This window comes from Notolabrus celidotus, chromosome 15 (assembly GCF_009762535.1).
Source record: "Notolabrus celidotus isolate fNotCel1 chromosome 15, fNotCel1.pri, whole genome shotgun sequence".
Classification (NCBI taxonomy): Eukaryota; Metazoa; Chordata; class Actinopteri; order Labriformes; family Labridae; genus Notolabrus; species Notolabrus celidotus.
Window position 1 is genome coordinate 2326309 of NC_048286.1, and position 16990 is coordinate 2343298.

The following is a 16990-nucleotide window of genomic DNA, read 5'->3' on the forward strand; positions in this document are numbered from 1 at the left end:
TCTGTTATTTGAATGTTAATTAAAACATTTTTAATAATATGATGTTGTATTTGATTTTGTTCAGAGTTACTTTCAAGTGTTTAGAAAAAAATGTGCTTAATTGACCAAAGCCCATGATTCTGTTACTAGTCCAACATTAGTTCTGGAATGTGTGGTTGTCAAGCTAGCTGTCAGGATTCTAACTGTTACAACATGTGTTGTTATGGTTGTTTCAGAGTGGAAAAAGGAAGTGGATCAGTTTACCCCCTTGATTTCTCTGGCCTGTCAAGTAAACGTCTCCCCTCATTCATGCAGTTAAACTTTCAAATGAGAAAACTTTGTATATTTCATATTTCATGGTGCCACTGTGTAACTGTGGGAGGTTTGTTACCTTTTTAGAATACACTTCCTAGCCAGAAACAGGAGTTTGTCACACAGCTTAGAACTGTGCCATTTCTAACAAAATTTTAATTTAATTTGTGTCATGGGGGGTCCCTATAAAAATGCTCCAAAATTACTGAAAATTTGGAATTCCGGACCAAAAATGACTAAAACAAAGAATGATGAAAACTGGAAACTTGGTGTTCAATCCACCCATTTCTGGGACTTTTGAGACTTCCCTGGTGAAGGCACAGTCTCCTTGACACACAAACATCTGCAGGAGAGAGAGAAACAAAAAAGGGTGAAAATCACCCGAACACGTGCCTGTAGGAAAAAGCGGGTTTTGGAGTAGGGAAACACCCACGCCTTCAAAGACGTCAAAGACAATGATGAAGCTACTCAGGGACCCAGGACACTCAGACAAACGCAACATAACTAAGGCCAACTGATCTTGCCCCAAACCTAAATCTTATTATAATGAATTGTCTACTTTAGGTGAAGATTGGTTTGGCAGCTTCCTAGCACGTCACCATCTCTCTGTCTTCTAATCTAGGTGGGTCTAGTCCTGTGTTCTGAGTCCCAGGCTGTTCTAGCTGGTCCTGATTGCCCTTTGCTCTGACCCCACGACACTAACTGGCCTTAAGGGTCCTGTGTTCTGACCCCCAGACTGTGTTGTAATCTAACAGGTTCTATCTGTCATTTGAATGTTAATTAAAACATTTTTAATAATATTATGTTGTATTTGTTTTTGTTCAGAGTTACTTTCAAGTGTTTAGAAAAAAATGTGCTTAATTGACCAAAGCCCATGATTCTGTTACTAGTCCAACATTAGTTCTGGAATGTGGGGTTGTCAAGGTTGTGGTTGACTAAAACAAAGAATGATGAAAACTGGAAACTTGGTGTTCAATCCACCCATTCCTGGGACTTTTGAGACTTCCCTGGTGAAGGCACAGTCTCCTTGACACACAAACAGCTGCAGGAGAGAGAGAAACAAAAAAGGGTGAAAATCACCCGAACATGTCCCTGTAGGAAAAAGCGGGTTTTGGAGTATGGAAACACCCACGCCTTCAAAGACGTCAAAGACGATGCTGAAGCTACTCAGGGACCCAGGACACTCAGACAAATGCAACATAATGAAAATCATGTCAATCAATCAATCAATCAAGCTTTATTTATATAGTACCTTTCATACAAATCAAATGCAACCCTAAGTGCTTTACAGTGATTGAAAAATGAGAAAGAAGCAGAAATGAAACAATGGCAAGACATATTTGGGGACAATAATAATAATAAGAAAAATAGTAATAATACAAATTAAAAATAGAAACATCATAAAATAGAATAAAATATAGACCAATGCGAACCAAAATAAAAATGTGTAATTAAAATAAGTTAAAGCATTAAAATTAAGAATAACAAATAGTTAAAATAAATAGATTTAAAAGGTAAGGATAAGAGTTGAAAAATAAAACTAAGGCTAAAAATATCAATAAAACTGAGTAGATAAATACAAATTAAATAAATGAATGAATAAATACATACAATAGAATAAGATAACAGTTATAATTACTAAAAAGTGAAACAACATTTAAATCAATATTACAGTAAAAGGTAAGGAATAGAATTGTTAAACCCTACATAAAAGCCAGACTGATAAATACGTTTTTAGTTTACGTTTAAAAGTCTCAATATCTCTATCAGAGCCTCTCAGATGTGTTTGCTCGGGTGAAAATAACCTGACGATAGTGTTCTAGGGTTAAGTGATCAGACTTCAGGCCCTCAACCTATCAGGGAAACAACCTAGGCTCATGTTTAGCTGCAGCTCAGCTTGCAGCCCCTGAAGTTCCACCAAAGAGCGTTAGAAACAGACTGATTGTCACAGCCAGACCGTTTTCTCAGCATTACATAACACATCTGTTTGAGCAGGGGACCCAATTTAGTTCAAGGATACAAACTATATTTAATGAGAAACATACTGAGTGCTGATCTAAAAAACAAGCTTGTGGCCGCTCGGCTTGAAGACCACCTGAAGCTCGTTCAATCACACTCTCGTTGTTGTGATGTCGGGACACCTCAGAGGATAATTCAGCTCCCAGTGAAAAAGAAAGAAAGATCAACTCTGTAAGGCACACTGTTGTTAAGACGAGTTAATGATTAGCTTTGAAAACTGAAAACTGTGAGGTATTCAGTGTTGTGTGCAATCGGCAACCTCAGGCTGCAGGAATTGAAGCCAATGGGGAAGTGTTGAAAACTGCAGTTCGCTTGAGGCTGGCTCCGGCAGTACCACAAACCACATACAGTCATGGCCAAAAGTTTTGAGAATGACACAACTATTAATTTTCACAAAGTCTGCTGTTTCAGTTTTTATAATGGCAATTTGCATATACTCCAGAATGTTATGAGTGATCAGCTCAACTGCAATTAATTGCAAAGTCCCTCTTTGTCTTGAAAATGAACTTTATCACCAAAAACACATTTCCACTGCATTTCAGCCGTGCCACAAAAGGACCAGCTAACATCATTTCAATGACACACAGGTGTCACACACATTAACACAGGTGTGGGTGTTGATGAGGACAAGGCTGGCGATCAATCTGTCATGATTGAGTGACTGGACACTTTAAAAGGAAGATGGTGCATGACACTATTGTTCCTCATCTGTTAGCCATGGTTACCTGCAAGGAAACACGTGCAGCCATCATTGCATTGCACAAAAAGGGCCTAACAGGGAAGTTTATAGCAGCGAGTAAGATTGCACCTCAGTCAACCGTCTATCCAATTATCAAGAACGTCAAGGAGAGAGGTTCAATTGTTGCCAAACAGGCTCCAGGGCGCCCAAGAAAGTCCAGCAAGCGGCAGGACCGTCTCCTGAAGGTGTTACAGCTGCGGGATCGGGCCACCACCAGTGCAGAGCTTGCTCAGGAATGGCAGCAGGCAGGTGTGAGTGCATCTGTACGCACAGTGAGGCGAAGACTTTTGGAGGAAGGCCTGGTGTCAAGGAGGGCAGCAAAGAAGCCACTTCTCTCCAGTAAAAACATCAGGGACAGACTGATATTCTGCAGAAGGTACAGGGACTGGACTGCTGAGGACTGGGGTAAAGTCATTTTCTCTGATGAATCCCCTTTCCCATTGTTTGGGGCATCTGGAGGAAGGCTTGTTCGGAGAAGACGAGGTGAGCGCTACCATCAGTCCTGTCTCTTGCCAACAGTGAAGCATCCTGAGACCATTCATGTGTGGGGTTGCTTTTCGGTCAAGGGAGTGGGCTCTCTCACAATCTTGCCTAAAAACACAGCCATGAATAAAGAATGGTACCAGAACGTCCTCCGAGAGCAACTTCTCCCAACCATCCAAGGGCAGTTTGGTGATGAAGAATGCCTTTTCCAGCATGATGGAGCACCTTGCCATAAAGCAAAAGTCATAACAAAATGGCTCGGGGAACAAAACATTAAGATTTTGGGCCCTTGGCCAGGAAACTCCCCGGATCTTAATCCCATTGAGAACTTGTGGTCAATCCTCAAGGGGCGGGTGGACAATCAAAAACCCACAAATTCTGACAAACTCCAAGCATTGATTATGCAAGAATGGACTGCCATCAGTCAGGATTTGGTCCAGAAGTTGATTGACAGCATGCCAGGGAGAATTGCAGAGGTCTTGAAAAAGAAGGGTCAACACAGCAAATATTGACTTATTGCATGAATTCTGTGTAATTCTCAATAAAAGCTTTTGATACTTATGAAATGCTTCTAATTGTATTTCATTATACCATAGAAACATCTGACAAAAGCACCTAAAAACCCTGAAGCAGCAGACTTTGTGAAAATGTAATATTTGTGTCATTCTCAAAACTTTTGGCCATGACTGTACACACCAATTCAAAGAAGACGATCTTTACAGCAGAAATAAACATGTTTACAGTCTGGTTCAAAAAACGAGTGTAGTCTGAATCGCTTATTTCTCCATTGGCACACACTGTACGGGGGTGATTTTTTACATAACTTCGTCATTTTGAACATATTGAGATTACAAGTTTTCCATTATGAGAGGCACAGCTGACTTGATTGACAGGCGGGAACACTGTAGCTGTTGGCTAGGAGGCTCAAAGCCCGCCTCTTTATGTCACAATTGCTCGACAGAAGTTATATTGAGTTCAACATATCCAATATGGCTGCCGCTGACGATTGGTCTCAAAACGGCGCTTCAGAAACAGATGGCTGACGTCACAGATACTACGTCCATTATCTATACAGTCTATGATTGTGCGTAAACACGCTCATATTTAGGTCAGCTGTGAATTTAGCCGATCAGTTTAAAGCTCACAAACGGGAGCGTGAACGTCGTTCACTCCGGAGGCAAAGAACAACCGATCACATACCAGCAGCATCCCAGAGTTACCGAGTGCTGTGTTCACTGTGGCTGAAGTCTGGTTTACAGCACCTGACAGGCTTTCAGCATGGCTGATTACTGCATCCAGTAATCCAGATGTAGTGAGCGGTACCTGTGAAGCAGCTGTTTGAACATTTGAAGGAGTTTTCTGAACGAATCAGGACAGACCCCAACGGGCTGGTCTGGTTTTAGAGAGGTGTAGCTTTTAGAGGATGAGGAATAGTTCACTTCAGTGTATGTTGTTGTAGCTTTCCGTTGCTTAGCACCGCTCGAGTGGCTGCTTGTTGCAGCAGCTCTCTCTCTTCGTTGTTCTTTTTTCACATCTGTTTAGTTCTCTTTGTATTTGGAGCCTGTCATGACTTTTAATGACTCATTTGTTGGCCATAGACACCAAACTGGCAACGTTTGCAGTGGTGTTTTTGATGGTTTTGTTCCTGTCTGTGTCCAGAGATCCTGCGTGTATCCATGGTAACATTGTTTACATATGAGATCAGCTGTTAGCTGCCCGTAGCATGTCGATGCTAAACGATGCTAGGCCTGATGTTCCCTGCGAGCTGAGGAGAAGGAGGCAAGGACGACGTGCTGGTACTGAGGTGCAAGCGCATCATTCCACCACGGTGCAAGACTGAACGCTTCAGGCGCTCCTTTGTGCCCACCGCCATCAGACTGTTGAACAGTAATGGAGGCCACAGACTGCACCATGCTGACCACTGACACCGCCCCCCGCCCATGAACAGATCCATAACATCCCTGCTCTGTCTGTCACACCCCATCATCCCATCCTGAACTCTCTCTTGACTGCTGCTGGCATTATAATGTTTAATATACTGTATTATATAATAATCTTGCTATATTATATTTTGTTAAATTACATTACTATTCTAACTACAACCCATGGTCATATTACATAAAAATATTATTTCTATTTATTGCTTAATTTGTCATTACCAACCATAATCACACCAAGTCAACCTGTCACTACTGAAACATTTATTTATTTATTTATTTTTAATACTGCCTGTAATTACTGCTATTTAATTTAAATTCCATTTGTGACATTGTATATATCTAAATTGTACTCTAGCTTTATTTATCTATTTTATTTTACTTATTTTTTATTTTTTTTTATTTTTTTCATTTTTTTTTATTTTTTTATTTTGTACTTATTTTGTACTTATTTTGTACTTATTGAAACTTCTTTCTTGATTGTACTTATGTCTGGGTAGCTGTAACAACTGAATTTCCCCCCCGGGGGATCAATAAAGTAATATCTTATCTTAAAAAGACGACATCGACTTGTCCTTCCACCCACTGTTATGGGGAATGTAAGATCTATCTACGATAAGGTGGGCGAGCTAACCCAGCACCAGAGTAGCATCATGCTAACAGAGCTAACACCGGACACAAACGCCACATTGGAAGGATTTCACCTGCTGTGGGCGGACAGGATACAGGAGAGCAAGACTGAACTAACTGGGGAAGAAGGCCAGCTCAGTCCTGGACCCTGTGGAGGTGGTGGCTGACAGGAGAATTATGGCCAAGCTGTCGTCTCTGATGAACATTATTATTATCATTATTATTATTATTATTATTATTATTATTTATTTATTTTTATATATATATATATATATATATATATATATATATATATATATATATATATATATATATATATATGGTAACACTTTATATTAACTACACACTTTTAAGCATTAATTAAGCATTAATTCATACTTAACTCATCATCTGTAAAGCATTGTTCATACATTAATACTCATTTATATATCATGTACAAACACAGTTATAAATGTTTTATTATTCATGAATATGACTCTCTATAATGTGTTAACTAACTCTTTGTTCATACTTTATAAATGATGGATTCACCAAATACAAATGAGCTATTATGTTCATTATAAACCAGTTATAAACACATTTACAGGTTATGATTCTAACATTTAATAAGGGTTAGTGAACACCTTATTACATAGCAAATTATGATTAATTAAGGTAGTCACAAAGGACTTATAAGCTGCTTGTTCATGGTTTTGTGAGCTGATCTAAAGTGAGGACTTGCTTTACAAAGCATTCATTAATGAGATTTAAGACCAGCAGCACCTTAAAACACAGAATCCAAGTTATTGTTCAGTTTTTCAGCTGCATTTTAACTTGTGTTTACAAATGGTTTCATACAGCCAGAGTTTAAATGTTACTGTGTCTTTTTATATATTTGATATGTCATATTTTATTTGAGTTTTTCCACTGTGAGCACCTTAAGTTTGAGAGATTTTCTTTTTCAGTTGCAGAGTATTTTAAGTTCATATGAAGAGTTATTTTGATAAATGCGGTTTTATACAGAGGTTGTTTCCTTTTAATAAACACAAGTTTAAGTACATGTGTTGTGTCTGTTTCCTTATTCTGTTGAATCAGTATCTGTGACTTCTGTGTTTTGAGGTGCTGCTGGTCTTAAATCTCATTAATGAATGCTTTGTAAAGCATAAAAAGTCCTCACTTTAGATCAGCTCACAAAACCATGAACAAGCAGCTTATAAGTCCTTTGTGACTACCTTAATTAATCATAATTTGCTATGTAATAAGGTGTTCACTAACCCTTACTAAATGTTAGAATCATAACCTGTAAATGTGTTTATAACTGCTTTATAATGACCATAATAGCTCATTTGTAATTGGTGAATCCATCATTTATAAAGTATGAACAAAGAGTTAGTTAACACATTATAGAGAGTCATATTCATGAATAATAAAACATTTATAACTGTGTTTGTACATGATATATAAATGAGTATTAATGTATGAACAATGCTTTACATATGATGAGTTAAGTATTAATTAATGCTTAATTAATGCTTAACTAATGCTTAAAAGTGTGTAGTTAATATAAAGTGTTACCATATATATATATATATATATTCTTGTTGAAATTCTTGTACTGTGCACCTTCTTGTTTGCTGCTGTAACTCCATGAATTTCCCCGTTGTGGGACGAATAAAGGAGTATCTTATCTTATCTTATGTTCAGTGTTTCTTTTCCCTCAGCTCTATTTTAGGGGTTGCCAAATATTCAGCTGTCTATGAATCTATAGTACAATACAGTAAATGTAGTTTAGTAAATGTCAGTGATTAAGGGCTGACATACAGGAAGCTTTACTGATAAAGAATAAAGATGCTGTTAAAAAAAGTGAACATGAACTAGTTCATTTTTTGTGTGAACTTGAACAACACGGGAGGGTTCTAACCCTCAGTGGAGAAAAAAAAGCCTTTATTTTACACATTACTCTTCTCATACTGCTTGCACATCAGCATCACGGCCAAATTCTACCAGATCTGTGTCCGGTCCGTCTCTGATCCGTCACAGCACTGGATCTGATAGGTTTCTATTCTAGTCAATGTGTTAACTTCCACTGGATCCGCTCCGTTGCGTTCCGGCTGTATCTCTGATCCTTCAGGTCAGAGTCCTCCGGATCAGATATCAATCAATCAATCAATCTTTATTTGTATAGCGCCAAATCACAACAAACGTTATCTCAAGACTCTTTTACAAACATAGGAGGTCTAGACCACTCTATGTCAAATTATGAACAGAGACCCAACTTCAAGACAGGGTAAGACTCAGTCTGACCCAAGATACACAAGACTTCTATTTTTGCTGGATGCTGGAGCACGACGCATCAATCTCAACAGAGCAGATGGAGCGGGACAGGAAGTCAGGTTTCACCAAAACAAAATGAAAACATCCGGTTCATTTTCAGAATAAAACACTCTGTGTTATCACCAGATCGTATTTCACTTAACTACAACAACAAACCAAAGTCATGATGAGCGGAGCCAGGCCTGGAGTCAACAGGTAAGAGGTTTTCAGAGGACCAGAAAGACAACATGGATGAGGAGAGGAGGAGGAGAATCCTTGATTCAGGGATTACAACAGGAAAACCTTGGTCACATGACTCCATCTGTCCGGAGGTTCTGCTCACGCGTTGATGGAAGAGAGAGCACGGAGCTGGACCGCAGTGTATCAGAGACAGACCGGACATGGATCTGGTGGAAGTCCTGTGTCATCGTCTACCTTTATATGGATCTAAAGGGGCTGAGTCCATTCACTTATAGAAAAGTTTTGATATGTTCAGTCTCTACTTTGTAAAAGAAACCAACAACATGCTTTTCTTGAGTTGTGGGATTAATAATGAAGCAGCCATCCTTTACCCTGCTGGTTTAAGATTTCATCTGGATGCTGCTTAAACTCGTTAACACCGTGTTGAAGTTACAGTTTGAGCTCAGCCTCACCGTCCTCCATCTCTCTGTCTGAATAATGATGGAGCTGCGAGCAGCAGAGAGAAATGAGAATGGATTTATATCAGCTAATAAACACAGGCAGGATAATAGTATTGATTTATGGCCGGCTTAATGACACAATGGAACAGGGCCTAGAGGCTTGTAGAGGATTTGGCAGTGACCTGTGTTTGTTGCTGTGTTACAATCATTAGTTGTGTTTTCGTGCTGTCAGGCTTGTTGTGTGTCAGGTTTACACCGAGCTGCAGACGCCTGATTAATGAGGACCCAGACCCAAAATACCAGGGTGTCTAAGAGGAGAGGAGCAGGGGGAAGAAGGGTCACTTCAGTTCTGCATGATAGTGTGCGTGTGCATGTGTGTGTGTGTGTTTCAGCATAGCCACAAAAGAAGTTCATTAACTGGTAATCCATTTTGTGTGTCTGCTGTGTGTGTCTGTGAGATTATTTTTGTATTGTGTCTTTTGTGGAGCAGCAGGAGCTCGGAGGCATCAATAGACTGTGTCAATAGATTTAACCAGTCAATGGCATGACTTATCCAGAAGGCTCTGTACATGGTCATCTAAGGCTACTCCTGTTCCCATATGCATGCATCTGTGTGTGTATATGTGTGTGTTTTATAATGCTGTGTGTATGTGCTCTCCCCCCTCCCTGTCAGATGGCAGGGTAGCAGCTTGTTGCAGAAAATCCTGCTCCTTCTGACAAAAGCAACTTTTGATTGACTCAGAGAATATTTCTCATTGTGTTTGCTCTGCAGAGACCGGATGACGAAGTGATGGAGACATCTCTTTATGGAGAGAGGTTTCTAAACCTCCCCTTAATCCTTCCTCCAAATACCAGACTGTTTACATGAAGTGGATGTGACCACCAAGACTCCAGACATTGATTAATGGACTACTGTTTTGAAGCCTCAAGTTTAGCATTAAGGTTTTGGCCATATTGTTCTGTTGAGCGCAAAGTGAACACATTTGGTGTTTTTCAACCAGAGGAACTTTACCCCCTGTGTGTTTCGACCGATGGACCCAGGGTCTAAATTTAGTTCAGGGGTAGATAATCTCCCCCCTAAAAAGCCCCTGCTAGGGAGGTAGTCCTTTTCAAAGGTCCCAGGACTTTCAGGGGGCAGAGCCTGTAATGCTGAATGTGTCTGATTGGTAGATTAACCACAGTGTTTTTATTCCTCCCTCCGTCCACAATAACATCACACACATCTGTGATTCTCTTGATTTCTCTTTCTTTCATTAGTTTTTATTTGTTCTATCTTTTTTGTATGTGTGTGTACTTTTCAAAAGAAGAAGCTGTGATTCTCTTGATTTAGCAGCTTGTAACAGTAGTCTTCTCTCAGCCCACCTTGAATGCGTCTCCCCCGGTGTTACGGTTTTAAAAGTGACCCTGTAAACTGGAGACCTTCAGCTGAACGTGTCAGTGTTTGTGGAGTTTACACAGAGGTTGTTGAAACACAGAGGGAGTTCCTGGGAATGCAAACTAGTTTAGTTTTTATTAAGATTTCTTCTTTATGCTGCTATAGGCTTAGACTGACACCCTGGGATCCTGTCTTTCCCTCTCTCTCCTCTCTCTGCCTGTCTCTTACTTTAACTCTTCCTGTAAATAAATAAATACCAAAAATTAATAAATACATAAATACATAAATCAAGAAAAGAACGTCATCAGAGGGATGAGAAAGATGCAGTACTGTCCCATTAAAGTTACTAACCATGGACCTTTCTGGAGTCCCTGAGCTCCCTTGTCTCGTAGGTTCCTCTGGATCTCTGCTGCTGTGGACGTGCCAGACTCCAGCTGCTACAACTACTACTATCCGTCTCACCACTATCATCTCTCTCTCTCTCTCTTCATCTCCCTCTATCCCTCTCTCCAACACGGTCTCAGCAGCAGATGTGTGTCTAACATGAGTCTGGTCCTGCTGGAGGTTTCTGCCTGTTAAAGGAAGTTTGTCCTTGCCACTGTAACTTGCTAAATGCTGCAATGCTGCTCATGGTGGATTAAGATGAGATCAGACTGAGTCCTGTCTGTAAGATGGGACTGGATCTTATCCTGTCTTGATGTTGGGTCTTTGTTAATGATAGAACATAGAGTACGGTCTAGACCTGCTATGTTTGGAAAGAGTCTGAGGAGAACATTTGTTGAGATTTGGCGCTGTATAAATAAAGATCGATTAAATATGCATACCATATAGCCTTATGATGTCAGACTACAAGACCCTTTGGTCTGCTTCGTTGGTCTCTGTGTCAGATTAAACAATCACATAGCCATAACTTTGTTCCAAGACTTGACCCGCAGACATGATGGACTTCACTATGGTACACGACCAATCATCATGTCTGACCTGATGACGTTGGAAAGAAGTGTGCTGGGCTAAACAACACCTGGAAATGTTAATGGCTGTTACTCACCTTGATAATTGCTCCATATAAGTCCCTACACAGGATAATAGGTCAATTGTATTCTTCAGCTGATGAATCGAACCATAAACATGCTTTTAACGAGTAGTCTGACCTTGGCATTGGTGAAGCAATAAGAGAAGAAAGATGCACGAAGTAATCAATGAAAAGAGCACAGTTTGTGATGCGGCTGCGTTTAAGGACTGATACACAGATAAGAAAATGTCACACAGGCTCTGACAGTTACGAGGCAGAAACTCAAAGAGAGGCAGATCCATGCTGTCCTGTTCACCTTGTTTTACCTCATCACCGCTGGAGGTGTGCATAACAGCTGAGTTAGCTCATATGAAGAAACGTTGAGTTTAATTATAGTAACGGATAACTTCCACCAGCTCTGCTCTGTGGCGCCGGAGTGCATTAAATATCAATACTGTCAATAGAGTATTATTGATTAAAGCTTTGTACATCATATGACATTTCCCCTTTAACACTTTGGTATCATCTGTCCATCTGCAGTTCCCCTTTCAGACTAGAAACAGCTCTCAGTGTGTTTAAACTAGACAAAAGATTACATGAGATCGTCTTTTCACTTCATGACCAAACACAGCGGTAGCTACAAGTCATGTAGATCAAAGGTTGGGATTTTCCACTCGTGATGTGGGATTATGTAGGTTTTACCTTTGACATAGATCAGAGATAAAGCACTCCTGTGCAGCACAGGCACGGGGGCTTTTTTGAAACACTGAGGCACGTACAAGTTCTTCAGACAGAAGCATGAGTTTGAGTCATTTTCAGGAATGTCAGGTTGTGTGAGTAATTGAGGACAAAATTACATCTTTTGAGTTTGGCGGTCCTTAATTTTATGCTTGACCTGACATAAACCCCACCTACATCTGGATTTGTTAATCCTCTGCTGCTCCCTTGATCAAATGTTAGGGCTCAAACTGGTTTTGAAAAGAAGTTTAGCATCACACAGATCCAAACCCTCATATATCCCCTTCGCTGTGCCTGAATCTTTTGGATCTAAAGCCCAGAGTTCATTTGTCTCTGTCCGTGCAGCAGGAGGATTTGATGCAGCCTGTTAGGAGCAGATATTTGCATCGGTGTCCGGCTGTTAGCAGAATAGAGAGAAGCAGTGGGAGTCTTAGTTTCTCCTCAGCTGCTCATCCAGCACCACTGACCTCTCTACTCTGAGCTCCCCCCATTTACCTCATGCCAATTTTCAGTCTCACACACAAGCTGTGAGCTGAATGAGCTGTGGGGAGGGGGATTAAAGGAGTCGGAGGGGGACACAGAGGGAAAGAGGGCCAGGGTCTGTGTTTACTGGCTCCCAGTGACTCGGCTAACAAGCCGTCTGCAAAGCCAAGTGAGCCAGCAACACTGACCGACTTTAGCCGCTCCTAATTAAACTGAATGCTTAATAACATGAGCACATTTTGAGTCAGCACTTTTCAAGCTTCAAAAGGAAAAATGAGTCAAGAACAAGAAAGTAAGATAAATTAATCAATAGTTCAGTAGATCTTTTTCAGCCTCAAAAATAAAGTTAAAGCTGGTGCGCATTAGTCAAAGCCTGCAGAACCCGATGTACCGATATGATGTGAAGCGTATAATAAGATGTGATGAAGCATTCATGAACCTGAATGACCTCAGATGGAAACTAAAGATCATTGTTTTAATCAGTTATACATTGATCTACAGGGAACAATAGGTCATGTTAACATCCCTGCCCCTGTACTCCAATGCCTGCGCAGTTATGGTTCTGTCAGAGAGGAGAGTGATGCGGAGGTCGCTCCACCACTGAGCCAACATTAGGGTGGTAACAGAGGCGTAACCATGTCACCACAAACATCAGTGCTGAGAGGATGGAGCAGCTGTGTGTGTGTGTGTGTGTGTGTGTGAAACTCTTTCACTCCTGAAAGCTTGTTGCTGATGTCAGGACCTTGATAACTCCAGGAATTTGCTTTTCTCACATGCACCTCAGATATCCTCTGTGGGACACATGCTCAAGACTCAGAATGCAGTTTGGTTTGAGAGATGGGAGGCAGCACAGAAGGGAAGAGGAGAAAGAGGAGTCACTTGACTGCTTCTTTGTTAAAGGTCCCATATCATGGTGTTTTAACTGTTTACAGGTTTTTAATTAAATTGCAAAATACATCCCAGACTCAGAAACTGCAGATCCTCCACAGAGGCTGAGTTTCTAACATCATTCTCCATGCAGGGATCTGGGTAGGCGGGGATGCTATGATAATGAAGCACTGCACTGATTGGCTGCCTGGATGTTGTCAGTGTAGGGAGAGGGTGCAGACCGGTGCAGACAGATGCAGAGGCAAAAAAAACACCAAAACATGGTGAGCGCTCCAGAAGACCCCGTGCTGGTACACGACACATATGATCCAGAATCTGACCCTGAACAGGCGGAGGCAACTGATGAAGTGTCGCAGTCTTATTCCACAACAGCAAATCTGTCTGGATCTAACATTTGACATCTTGTTTTTTACTCAAGATTTGTTATTATTGGCAAAATGCAAACTTTACAATACAGGTCCAATATTCAAACATCTTTTAATGTTTTAAACATAGTCATATGTATAAATACAGGTATAGTTAAAAAACAATAATAATAACAAATGCAGATATAAAAAGGAATAAAATAATAATTCTAAATACATACATACATACATGCATGCATACATACATACATACATACACTACCGTTCAAAAGTTTGGGGTCACTTAGAAATGTCCTTATTTTTTAAAGAAAAGCACTGTTTTTTTCAATGAAGATAACATTAAATGAATCAGAAATACACTCTATACATTGTTAATGTGGTAAATGACTATTCTAGCTGCAAACGTCTGGTTTTTAATGAATATCTACATAGGTGTGTAGAGGCTCATTTCCAGCAACCATCTCTCCAGTGTTCTAATGGTACATTGTGTTTGCTAATCGCGTTAGAAAGCTAATGGATGATTAGAAACATCTTGAAAACCCTTGTGCAGTTACGTTAGCACAGCTGAAAACGGTTTTACTTGTTAGAGAAGCTGTAAAACTGGCCTTTCTTTGAGCTAGTTGAGTATCTGGAGCATCACATTTGTGGGTTCGATTATACTCTCAAAATGGCCAGAAAAAGAGAACTTTCATATGAAACTCCACAGTCTATTCTTGTTCTTAGAAATTTCCAAGAAACTAAACATTTCCTACAACGATGTGTACTACTCCCTTCAGAGAACAGCACAAACAGGCTCTAACCAGAGTAGAAAGAGAAGTGAGAGGCCCCGGTGCACAACTGAACAAGAAGACAAGTACAGTAGAGTCTCTAGTTTGAGAAATAGACGCCTCACAGGTCCTGAACTGGCAGCTTCATTAAATGGTACCCGCAAAACGCCAGTGTCAACGTCTACAGTGAAGAGGCGACTCCGGGATGCTGGCCTTCTAGGCAGAGTGGCAAAGAAAAAGCCATATCTGAGACTGGCCAATAAAAGGAAAAGATTAATATGGGTAAAAGAACACAGACATTGGACAGAGGAAGATTGGAAAAAGGTAAGGACGGACAAATCAAAGTTTCAGGTGTTTGGATCACACAGAAGAAGATTAGTGAGATACAGAACAAGTGAAAAGATGCTGGAAGAGTGCCTGACACCATCTGTTAAGCATGGTGGAGGTCATGTGATGGTGTGGGGCTGCTTTGGTGCTGGTAAAGTGGGAGATTTGTACAAGATAAAAGGGATTTTGAATAATGAAGGCTATCACTCAATTTTGCAACGCCATGCCATACCCTGTGGACAGCGCTTGATTGGAGCCAATTTCCTCCTACAGCAGGACAATGACCCAAAGCACACTTCCAGATTATGCAAGAACTATTTAGGGAAGAAGCAGGCAGCTGGTATTCTGTCTGTAATGGAGTGGAGAGCACAGTCACCAGATCTCAACCCCATTGAGCTGTTGTGGGAGCAGCTTGACCGTATGGTACGCAAGAAGTGTCCATCAAGCCAATCCAACTTGTGGGAGGTGCTTCAGGAGGCGTGAGGTGAGATTTCTTCAGATTCCCTCAACAAATAAACAGCTAGAATGCCAAAGGTCTGCAATGCTGTAATTGCTGCAAAGGGAGCATTCTTTGATGAAAGCAAAGTTTGAAGGACAAAATTATTATTTCAACTAAAAATCATTATTTCTAACATTCTCAATGTCTTGACTATGTTTTCTTTTCTATATTCATTTTGTAACTCATTTGATAAATAAAAGTGTGAGTCATGAAAAACACAAAATTGTCTGGGTGACCCCAAACTTTTGAACGGTAGTGTACATACATACATACATTGAAATAATAAATATATATGCACTACCAGTCAAAAGTTTGGAAACACCTTCTCATTCAAGGGTTTGTATTTATTGTAATGATTGTAAACACTGTAGATTAATAATGAAGACATCAAAACTATGAAAAAACATTTATTGTATTATGTAATGAACAAAAAAGTGTTAAACAAAGCAGAATCAGTTTTATATTTTAGATTCTGTAAAGTAGCCCACTTTTTCCTTCATGACAGCTTTGCACACTCTTGGTATTCTCTCAGTCTGCTTCATGAAGTGGTCTCCTGGAATGGTTTCTGATGAACATGAGCCTTGTCAAGAGTTCATTTGTAGAATGACTTGCCTTCTTAATGTGTTTGAGACCATCAGTTGTGTTGTTCAGAGGTAGAGTTAGTACACAATGGATAGCCCTATTTGACTGTTGTAATCCAGATTATGGCAAAACCAGATTATTTCATAGTTTTGATGTCTTCAGTATTAATCTACTATGTTGAAAATAATTAAAATCAATAAAAACCATTGAGTGAAAAGGTGTGTCTAAACTTCTGACTGGTAGTGTATATACTGTATATACAATACATACATACATACACGCATATAGATATAAAATACAACTAATAAAAAATATCATATTGATAAATACATTATTTTTTTAGATGTACTTCTCATAAATAAACAGGTAAATAGCTGAGTAAATCAATAAATATAACAATTATAATTAAATATAGAGTAATAATAGTGAGACAAATAAGAAAACAATGCAAGTAATAATAAGATAAACAGTTGAAATAATGTTAATAAATGTATATTCAAAGTAAAGATTACAGAATAATGAAAAGAAAGTAAAAAATATGAATTTAATTAATTCACATTTCTAGTTTGAGTCCCACCCTCTAACATTTGACATCTTGAATCTGCAACAACAAAGCAAAACCACAACAGCCTGTAAGGAAGCAGAGTTGCATAAATAGTAGGAGCGGTTCAGCATGCATGAAGAGAAAGGGCTTCGTACTGGACTGTTGAGGTGAAGAGGGAGCTGGGATGGCAAAGCTCTGGATTCGATCTACAGTCCACCAACACATCTGACAATCTCTCAATCCTGTTTACCCTCACTCTGAACGAGACCACACTGTATTTGAATTGCTCTGCTTGTGGGAAATACTCAATCTGCACCCAGGTGGGAGCTGGAGGTCACGGCTTGATGAAGCCACATCATTAGCGGGAAGAAGTGAGGT